Consider the following 11,884-nt stretch of genomic DNA (forward strand, 5'->3'; position numbering starts at 1 on the left):
GACTACCAATTATGTTGCTTTTTGCCGGCTAAGTAGTACGCATCTCGGCGTATTCCATCGTGAGTCACTTGTTGCACATCTATCCGTAAATTAGTTATCAATACCCAGGGCCCTATAACAGCACTTCGTCAGCCCCACCCCTAAACGTTACTCTTGGGCCCCCCATAGGGTGATAAAGCGAACTTCGAAGCCTCTCAGCCCCCCTCAGACTAGATGGGTGTTTACCGCTATTTCTCATCTAAATCTGGTGTCCGTTTTCGGCAGCTTCTCTGTACTAATCGCGCGTAGCGCGAAAATTTTTTATAATTCATGATTAAATCGGTCCATATAATTGGCAATTGCATATATATTGCTATCAATTACTTGTCCTCTCTGCTCAGGTAGTCAGATTTACCGGTAGAGCTGAGTGAGGTTTCTTGGAAACTGTAGGCCCCGTAAATAATAATTAAACATATTCTGACGGGCGGACCCGTTGGTACGTCTTCGTTACATTATGTTATTTCGTGACCTCCAGTCTGCTATATCAAAAAATATAAAATCGCCCAAACGTACTAAACTAAAAGATGCACACGATTTCAAATTGGTAGTTCTTCACTAGCATATGATTCTGCCCTGCGGGATGGTAGCCTATTTGTCTCGTGAGGTTCAGATTGCCAAGACAGGAACATTCGGCGCCAGTCATTTAGGCGCCTATGGTCAAATAGAGGCTACCTATATGTATTTTGTATATACATAGCGAAGTTTTCGGTCAGCGTAAGGGCAGTCCTTTTCGGCCAAGGTTTTCACGCTGCTGATCGTTCTGGCATACTTCTTGGAGTCGCATGTTACATTGCCTAAAACTTTATATGCCTTCGTGCGTCGTGGCGCGGTAATGGCCAACGCCGATATGCCCACTTCTATAAATCTTGCTGGAATAGTACCCAATAATGAAGGTATTTGGAAACCTAAAATCGCGCGGAGCGCGAAAAATTTGGAAAAAGTTGCATAAAATTTCATAAAATACTCTATAACTTACGATAATTCACAAAATAATTTTGGGCGCCCTTCGAGCTCGCTTCCCCTAATTGGGCGGCTTGGGGTGCGGCAGTTACGGTCCTGTCAATACCTATATCTATAGGTATTGCTCGTTCAGCTGGAAAGTTAAGGCACATTACATTGAAACAGCAGTGACGTGATCTTAGCATTCTACTCACCACTTTCTTGCAATCCTAATTAAAAACTCCAGACTCCAAGCCAAGCAACAGTCGATTTCTCAATATTTTTGTGGGGCCGCAAGAAGGCTAGCTGAGGGCCGCGGTTGGGAATCACTGTTATATAATATCCAGTGGTCTGGTTAGTTAGCCAGACTAAGTAACGATGCAGCATCGTGATCTGAAATCGCATTGTAGATTGCCAACCCACGGATAGATGCGCAAGGTGTGAGTCACGGATGAATGCACCGACAAACGTACTGCAGAGCCGGCTAAAAGCAGCATAACTTTGTAGTCCTAGAGATGGCGATCCAAGCGTCCAAATTTGATGCATCTGGTCTTTATCGTAAGCTATTGATGCACTAATTCCGAAAATACAAATTAAAATCTCGTCAGGGCAATGTAACTGCTCCAAAATAGCCGTTTAAGGCCGACTGTTCTGAAAAGTGAGAGCACCGCAGCAGCATGACCACAACAATGACCAATTACGCCCAGCGATTGTTCATAACAATGCCGATTCCCAGACTTTCACGACTATTTTGGGATGGTACCATTGCCTAGAAATATGCTTTTATTGCGGAATCAGTGCGACACTAGCTTTCGATTAGGACCATACGTATCAAATTTCGACGCTTGGATTATAGATAACTAACCTACGGATAGATAGCCAACAGCCGTCGTCACGCTTGCTTGCTCGGAGGAAAATACTGCTCAGCAATCTGAACTCAACGTAATTGCCAATCCCATAGCTGACGACCCGAGCGCTCAAATTTAAAACAGTCGATCTTATTAGAAAGCTACTGTCGCACTGATTCCGAAAATATACATTAAACTTTCATCAAGGCAAAAGAACCAGCCCGAAATAGCGTTCAAAGTCTGAAAATCGGCATTGTTCCAGACAATTGCATGGACGCACCACAATGACCATAACAATAACCCTTGCGTGTCCTCGATTGTTCAGAACAATGCCAATTTTCAGACTTTGAGGTGTATTTCGAGGTGGTTCCATTGCCCCGATCGGATTTGAATGTATATTTTCGGAATCAGTGCGACAGTAGCGTTCAAATAAGATCAACTTTATTCAATTTGAGCGCTCGGGTCGTCAGCTATGGGATTGGCAATTACGTTGAGTTCAGATTGCTGAGCAGTATTTTCCTCCGAGCAAGCAAGCGTGACGACGGCTGTTGGCTATCTATCCGTAGGTTAGTTATCTATACTTGGATCGCCAGCTATGGGACTATCAATTCTGCTGCTTTTAGCCGGCTCAGCAGTTCGCTTCTCGGCGTATTCAATCGTGAGTCACGTGTTGCGAATCCATCCGTTGGTTAGTAATCTAATAATTGTATACAATGGCAGCCGAGGCCAGCATAGCGGTAAAAGTAAAAAACTTCGCCCGCAAGGGCGCAGTCAAGGGCTTCCGCGAATGGATCCACCAAATTCCTTGTCGACATTTAAAGAGAATGCATTATAAGTCAATTATTTTATGTTGTGCTTGTCAGGTCTCAATAGCAATTTAATGTAATTGAAATTGTAATTGGGCAAAATTTTTGTCAAATTACAATTACAATTACACAAAATAAAAATGCTTCAATTACAATTACATTACAATTACATTGAAAAATGTAATTATTACATTCAGCCTAATTACAAATTACAATTGATCCAACTCTAGTAGGTTTGACTACTTTCACTACTTACTCAAGGGACTGTATTGTTAGATTACTTCAAACTTCCACGCGAACAAAACTACCTACTTTTTACGTTTTGGATTTTGAAAAGTAGGAAGTAGACTGGGGTGAGTTTGCATCTTTTTTATCCGTGAAATCGCTGTAATAACCACGTGAAATATATTATATTTAATATAGTCATCGCAGAAAACTGCTGAGTATATTTTCGAAGATTGTACCTATTTGCAGTGTCACCAATAATTTTGCGTTGTTCCGTAATTTGAAGAGTACCCGCCTCCCATTAACCGCTAAGAAGACCAATATGCGATCCCTCGAAGAAATTACCTGCGCTGCTTACCAGGGTTGTAATGACTCGATTCATGACGACTTGAGTCGCGATTTGTCGATGAGTCCACTTGATCCGAGTCATTTTTTCAAATGCGTAAAATGACCCGACTCGACTCGAATCAATTTTTGTATTTAATCGACATGTTCTCGAGTCATTATGCATGACTCGAACCAAGTCTTATGACACTGGACTAGGACGGCCAAGACAGACATTTCATTGTAACTTAGAAGATTAGTTTGCTCACGACATTATTGGTATTACCTCTATCAGTCCTGATGCTTGTAAAATAAACTCAAAAACTATTAAAAATGAGAAAAATGACCATAGGCCTATTTTGAATTCGAGCCATTCTATATCACTCAAGCAGAGTTGAAAAGCGTGGGTTGAACCGGATTGAACTCAAACTGGACGGTGAACACAATGACTTGGACCCGGACTCGAGACACAACACAAGGACTCAGACTCGACCCTTCATGCTCACTGACTTGGACTCGGACTTGACTCGATGGTGAATTGAAAATGACTCGACCTGACTCGAGTCAAAACTATGAAACTGAATTTAACTTGTGACTCGGAATCTTACAGCCCTTCTGCTTACCTGGTCAATTTTTCAAAACTTTCATGTTCTACTTCCACATGAATTAGTTTTCACACGTCTTGGAAATCAATACTTGTACTTGAAAATGCGTAGAAATTATCGGCGTTATTTCGACTTTGAGCGGCAACGTTAACTATACTCTGACGACCTCAAATATTTGATGTAAGCTGTAAGCTGTATCATTTAGCGCAACTTATAAACCGTAGCACACGTTTGCTAATGGAAACACAAAAATTATGGAACGTGGGAAGTAAGCAAGTCAGTTTATTTTCGTCTGTCACAATCGCGGTGTTTTGACGGTAGAGATGCTAGGTAATGACAAGTTCAACGAGTCAGCAGGCTCAGCACCACAAATTTCCTCTCCACGCAATGCCGGGGTTCCGAACTCTTAGCATGGAACCTGTTGATGCAGGACCTAGCCTTAACCCAAAATGAAATGAGTAAATTGAAAATGTATTCCATATCCCTTTACACTGGACAATTTACACGGGATCGACTGCTGTTGCCTTTCAACTTTTTTGAGCTTCATTCGCACAAACCAAACGAATATAGTTATACAAAAAGAAGATGAAAATACAACATTTATTTGCTCAGATGTGCAACGAATTGGCTACTATGTATCTTAAGCTATTAGAGCAGTGGTTCTCAACCTTTTTGTCTTCGCGGACCCCTTTCGGAACGTTACGGACCCCGCGGACCCCCACCAAGTTTTACTTGAAATCGTGCAATCCTCATCTCTGATTTGTGCAATAGGCCTAAACAAGCAGGAATGGGTGACTTAATATGATACTGCAAACTACCTACTACAAGACGGACCTACGGGGCTCGTTCACTTTCGGACCAAAAACACATTTTCTCCGTCAGGCTGTAGTCAGTTTGGTCCGAAAGTGAACGAGCCCCGTCATGGTCCGGTTTCGTCAAATTCCGATTGGATTATTAGGCTTCAAGTACTTCGGATATGCGACTATCTTACCCGTCAATCTATTCGATACACACTGACATAGGTCTGTTTCATAACTGAAAGTAATTGAACTACTGTGGTGCAATTACTTGAAAGTTGGGATGTAGATGAAGCCATACGAGCAAGTCTATAGCTAGCATCGTATTATCTATCGAACATTCGTATTATTTGAATATGTGAGTGGCGGTAATAAACTTCAATATTGCTTTCAGATCTACATTGATCGCAGTGGAATTTATAACTCCAACACTTTTCGTGTGCACCTTATCAAGAGTTAACGGCGCAGAAATGATTGCTAAATGTAGATCTGCTTCCCATCTGTCTCTATCTCTAAAATTGACCAATCCTTATTTATGCCGGCAGGAGTAGTTTCTATACAATCTTAAAATTGTCCATTAATATATAGGCTACCGCTAATTGTCCGTGTCTATTATAATTTGATTTTCTGTCGTGTCTTTATTATGATTACCGGTACAGCTGATTTGCCTAGCGTTCCGTTTTATTATTGAATTGTTACGCCACACTTTGCCAATTTACCTTTCGTTTGGATCTCTTTCCATAATCTAATCATGCTTCATATTGTGCCGAATAGGCACACGAAAAGTCTTCGAGTTACTAAATTCTACTGCAATGAATCTATTCTGAAAGCAATATTAGTATTTTGTCGACTATCTGTGCATCAACTGCAAATCGTGTTAATAATAACGGATTTTGCCCAACGTTAGGACATTTTCTAAAGCGACCTTATGATTCAAATTTCATAAAGATCGATTGATTTATTCGTTTCAAAATCATGGGTGTATGACTGATTTTCCAATACGAGGGGAGGGGTGGGGTGCAGTGTAGTCTATTCCCTTACGGATAACTGGACAATGCAAAATCATCAGATTATATATACCTGTCCTAATTTTTCACAAATACAGTCTTCAATTTGAAAAGTTCAATTTCTCGGCTTTTCAGTTTGCGCAAATATGGTTCAGCTGCGGAGAGAAATTATTGTATCAAAAGACCTTCAATCTCGATCGAACTTGCCTCCAAACCAGACGTAGGCGTGTTCTACGTGGTAGAATCATAGAATTCGGAGGAAGACTGTTAATTTGCTAGTTAGTAGTTTTTTTTTTATGAAATCTGATGGTCCTATGGACATTTCATGAAGCATTATTTGGAGTGTACAAGAACTCCTTGAAGAAACAGGCTTTCCAGCGTACCAGCCAAGAATACCAGACAAGAATTCCCTCATTTTTGTCCAATGAATTATTCTGAGAAACCAAAATTGACGTATCATAGAAAGAATAGTACATTGAAGTCATACACGAAATTGTGAGAAGCTTGATTGTCACTAGTAGGTTGACTTATGACGCTCGTTACCACGCATAAGAACTCTCAGTAACTCAGTGAGTGAATCCGAGCGCTGTGTAACGTATCCGGCAAGATTATGATAAACGCTCTAAGCACCGCCGAGATCTCACCCCTTAGAGACGTTACAAATGCATGGTCTTGATAGTCGCCCTTTACAAAGTTGCCCGAAATGGCGAGGAAGTTGCCATAGAGCTAGAAGCGCATATGATATACAGCGCAGAGTATGCATGTCAATCGGGCAACATCTCGAGAAAGTGACCGGGCAACATTCGGCCAAATGATTACTGTAGGCATAGTGATAAATAGTCACAAAATGACTTTTCTTGAAAATAAGATCATACTATTCATGTAGAGCTCGGGTTGACTTCTATTGTTTCAAATCGAATTTTGCAACTGCATTTCTTGAAATATATGTGGTCGTGTCTTGAAAATTTGCGCCTTCGATTTGATAAGAACGAATGCCGAAAATCCATTTGCACAAATGTATGTGGTGGCGAATGTAATAATAGCACATAACGCTTCCGACGACGCATATGGGTGTAATCGCAACAAATATGGCACCAAAATTGACAAACGCATTTTTTAATGAATATATACCGTCAAGCCTCGTCTTGTCTATCCAGGATTCTATCTTGAAGGTATCACGGAAAAAAAGGCTATGTATATCACAGGAGAGAAACGATTTTTGTAAACATTTCGAAGTCGCCGTGATTGACCTTACTCATCCACCTTTTTTTCCACAATTCCCAACAAAACATTTCTAAACAGCAAAATGTTTGTATCAGTAGGCTAATGGCAATTAAAATGAGTCTGCACAGTGTCGGATATTTCATCTCAGATGGCCATTCTGTTAATGTGAGCTCTGTAGTTTTACTAGTAATGAAGCGAGACTGCATGCCTCGTGATTTTCTGAATTTAAAACAAAATTAGTTTATCATTTATTTTGAGGCTTCGCGGACCCCCTGAAAATGCTTCGCGGACCCCCAGGGGTCCGCGGACCCCCGGTTGAGAACCGCTGTATTAGAGTGTCTCATTAAAAAGGCTGCTATTTTCACTCGTTTTATTTTCAACTGTCGAAAGTGTGAAAAACCCACCCGTTTGTGTTGAGGCTTTTGTCTTAGGTCTTGGAAAATAAGTTCCAAATGATCAAGGAGAGTAGGCACATTAGAGCTCGCTACCTTATGATACGTTGCTTTAACTTTTTTTTCGATTTCCCATTTTCTGTCTCGCGAGTAGCCTAAGTGGTAAGAGCAAATAAACTCACGATACTGTGTGTTCTGCTCTTCAGTTCAATCTAACTTGAGAATTCATGGCTCGTTAAAGCAGTATTTAGACTACCACCAACATCTGAGTTTGTGTGGCATCTCGCGACCTTAGCCTCACCCACGAAAAGGAATCCATTTTTAATATTACAGTAGTATGCTATGATTTTACGGACATGCATGACATACAGAACGCGCACACCACAATTCTATCCAACACAGCTCTACAAAATATGTCTGACGCACGCGATTTCAAATTAGAGTGAATTAAATTCCTTTGCGTGTCGCGGTTGTACTACTGTCTACTCCAGCGGTGTCAAACATACGGCCCGCGGGCCGCATCCGGCCCGCCAGGCGATTTCATCCGGCCCGCAAGCAATTCTGAGTAGATTGATAAATGCTTGTCATATCCAGAACATTTTTAAAAGATGATGAGATTTTTAGTAAGAAATATATCCATTAAATAGTCCTTCAAAAGATTGCACATGTCGAGCATGTTTCCATTCCTCACAACGTATCGGCAGGGTTGATGCCAATAAATCACTGAAACGAAGGGAGCATAGAAATATACCAACTTAAACCATCGTTAGAGCCACTGCTTTATAGGCTTATAACTTTACTCATCCGCCCAATCATCGTATTATTGCCAACTCCACCGTTTGCGAATGAAAGGTGCAGCTAGAATAGAACTCCTATGATCCGTAATATAATGTAACACACTTTTGCGTATATACGGCACGCTGGTTAATGGCAGTGTTGGGACCAAGTCACTATCAACAAGTCACGAGTCATTTCGAGTCATTGCACATTTTGACTCGAGTCAAGTCAAGTCAAATCAATCAATTTTCGACGGTGACTCGAGTCAAGTCAAGTCACTCGATTTTTGAGAGTGACTCGAGGGAAGTCGAGTCAAGTCAAGTCAAGTCAAGTCACGAGTCTAGTCAAAATTCAAGTCAAATTGCCTTTTCGAAGTATGAGACATGATTACGTCATTTTATTTTGCTAGCTGTCTGAAATACAGATTCAGTGCCAATTGATTTTGTACCGATGAACGAATATAGCGTTGAATATACACGCAAGAAGGCGCTGTATAGCTCACACACGTAGAACTGTCAAACTACGTAAGTAATTGCAGAGCCACAGTTTGTAGTTACCAACCAAAATAGAGAATAGAGAAACGAATTGATAAGATGCAATACATTACCCATTTACATTCTCATTGATATGATACAATTCTAGCCTGCGCCAATGGCTGAGGAGTACATAAACCAGTGATTCCCAACCGCGGCCCCGAGGGCCGCATGCGGCCCCCAGCTAGCCTTCTTGCGGCCCCCACAAAAATATTGAGAAATCGATTTATGAATAAAATATATATTTACAAAATACTCTTGCTTGGCTTGGAGTATGGAGTTTTCAATTAGGATTGCAGGAAAGTTGTGAGTAGATTGCTAAGATTACGTCACTGCTGTTTCAATGCAATGTGCCCTAACTTTCCAGTTGAACAGGCAGCAGTACCTATAGATATACGTATAGATAAAGGTATTGGCAGGACCGTAACCGCCGCACCCCAAGCCCCACAATTGGGGGGAGCGTGCTCGGAGGGGACCAAAATTATTTAGTGAATTAGCATAAATTATAGAGTATTTTATAAAATTTTATGCAACTTTTGCAAAGATTTTTCGCGCCGCGCGTAATTTCAAGTTTCCAAGTACCTTAATTATTGGGTACTCTTCAACCAAGATAAAATACACAAGATTTATAGAAGTGAGAATATCGGCGTTGGCCATTACAGCGCCACGACGCACGAAGACGTATAAAGTTTTAGGCCATGTAACATGCGACTCCAAGAACTGTGCCAGAACGATCGGCAGCGAGAAAACCTTGGCTGAAAAGGACTGCCCTTACGCTGACCGAAAACTTCGTTATGTATATTCAAAATACATATAGGTATAATTGACTATAGGCGCCTAAATGACTGGCGCCGAATGTTCCTGTCTTGGCAATCTGAACTTCACGAGACAAATAGGCTACCATCCCGCAGTGAAGAATTATATGCCAGTGAAGAACTACCAATTTGAAATCGTATGCATCTTTTAGTTTAGTACGTTTGAGGATTCTATATTTTTTGATATAGCAGACTGGAGGTCACGAAATAACAAATAACATCATGTAACGAAGTCGTACGATCGGGTCCGCCCGTCCGAATATGTTTAATTATTATTTATGGGCCCTACAGTTCCCAAGACTTCTCACTCATCTCTACCGGTAAATCTGATTACATGAGCAGAGAGGACAAGTAATTGATCGCAATATATATGCAATTACCGATCTTATTGACCTATTTTATTTTGAATTATCGAAAATTTTCACGCTCCACGCTGGCTCACTAAACGGGGCAGAAGCGGACAACGGCACGGGGGGTCGGTTTATCACCCTATGGGAGCTCAAGACCTAAGTGTTTTGGGGAGCCTGACGAAGTGCTGTTTCGTTCCTGCCAACGGGTATACGCCCGAAGATGTTTAATCATTATTGCGTGGTCCTACCTTTTCAAACACAACTCAATCGGCTCAACCGGTAAATCTGATTACGTGAGCAGAGAGAGGATAAAAATTGATACCAATATATATGCAATTCCCGATTATATTGACCGATTCAATAATGAATTAGAGAAATTTTTTGCGCTTGGCGCGATTAGTCGAGAGAAGTTGTCTAAATAGGACATCCGATTTACATGATAAATAGCGGTAAACAGCCATCTAGCCTGAGGGGGGCTGGAGGCTTCGAAGTTCGGTTTATCACCATATGGGGGGCCCAAGAGGAAGTGCTGTTGCGGCCCTGGGTATTGATAACTAATTTACGGATAGATGTGCAACAAGTGACTCACGATAGAATACGCCGAGATGCGTACTGCTTAGCCAACAAAAAGCCGCATAATTGGTAGTCCTATCGCTCGCGACCCAACCGTCCGAATAATTTGATATGTCGGTGTTTATCGAAAGCAAGTGTCGCACTGATTACAAAAATACGAATTGAAATCTCGTCAGGGCAATAAAACTACACCGAAATAGCCAGCAAAGGTTGATTATTCTGAACAACGGGAGCGCGGCAACACAATGGCCAATGGCGTCAAGCGAATCATCGGAACAATGCCAATTTTCATATTTTGGTGACTATTTTGGGTTCCTTTCATTGCCCTGGTATTCGTGCGGCCCCGGCCGTACTCTTAAATTCTAAATTTGGCCCTGCCACCGAAAAAGGTTGGGAACCACTGACATAAACTATATTCGAATTCAATTTCAATAAATCAAGAGGGTTGACCAGGGATATCCCTGGGTTTAGCTAAGGTAAGAACAGAGAACAGAAATGGATATTTTGCTATCAAATTACTTTACTTCTAGTTTACGACAACTGTCAGCTTCGATCACTTCGTTTGTGGTCAATTTATTTGTGAGCGAAAAATTGAGGCTCAGTAAGACACACGATCATTGAATGATTGGTCGCTCTCACGGGCTACACTAGCGTTTCGCGAACAATCCGAACATATGCAAGATATAGCGATTTTAATCGACACCAATTACTTCATGAATTGAAATTGACTCGTGAATTTTGCTCCGAGTCACGAGTCAATCCACATTTCTGATACGCCGAGTCAAGTCAAGTCATTTTAGCAAAGTGACGTGAGTCAAGTCAAGTCACACGAAAAAGGTGACTCGAGTCTGACTCGAGTCAAGTCATTACTCGAGTCATCCCAACACTGGTTAATGGAGTATTCAAATGAAAAATAAGGCATGGATTTTGAGGTATTTTAGGAATGGGGAATTTAGGTGCGGCCCGCGAGCGATCTGAAGTGTTGAATCCGGCCCGCGACTTCAGTTGAGTTTGACACCCCTGGCTACTCAGATTGCAAGAACGGGACTATTCCGTGCCAAAAATGGAGCATATCTATTTGGAATGATTTGGCCATCTAGTATCGGTCATTTTTTGGCCACGGTTTTGTCGACGCTTGTGTTTTGGCACCGCATTTTATCAGCCGTTTGTTGACCAAAACTTTCCGTCTTCATGTGACCCGACGCAGAAGGGGTTGGCCTCGAAATGAATGAGTCTCATAGACCTGAACTAGCTCGTTGCGCATCCCTAGTCCCCACAGTAGTTCATCACAACGGTCTTCGACCATGTTTTCCAGAAAAACCAGTCGGGCAAATCTTATCATGCATTCTCATGATAAAGCCTTATTTTCTGCGCTTCTCGCTTGTTCGCTCCAGTAGCCAACACCGTGACCTTAGATTTGTAAAAACGATCACAGGATTTTTGCTATAAATTCAACAAATATTATATACATATTAACTGATAGTTCTGGCACCGTGTCGACCCAAAATTATACATTTTGTAGTCCATACTTTATTAACCCTTGAAGGGGTAAAATGTGCGTTACAGTAGCCTGCAAATTGGAGTCTGTGTATGGCTGTGATGATGGTATGTACTACTATCCTCGTGCCTC

This window comes from Botryllus schlosseri, chromosome 8, assembly GCF_051294905.1.
Source record: "Botryllus schlosseri isolate E-star chromosome 8, Bs_hap1, whole genome shotgun sequence".
Lineage (NCBI taxonomy): Eukaryota > Metazoa > Chordata > Ascidiacea > Stolidobranchia > Styelidae > Botryllus > Botryllus schlosseri.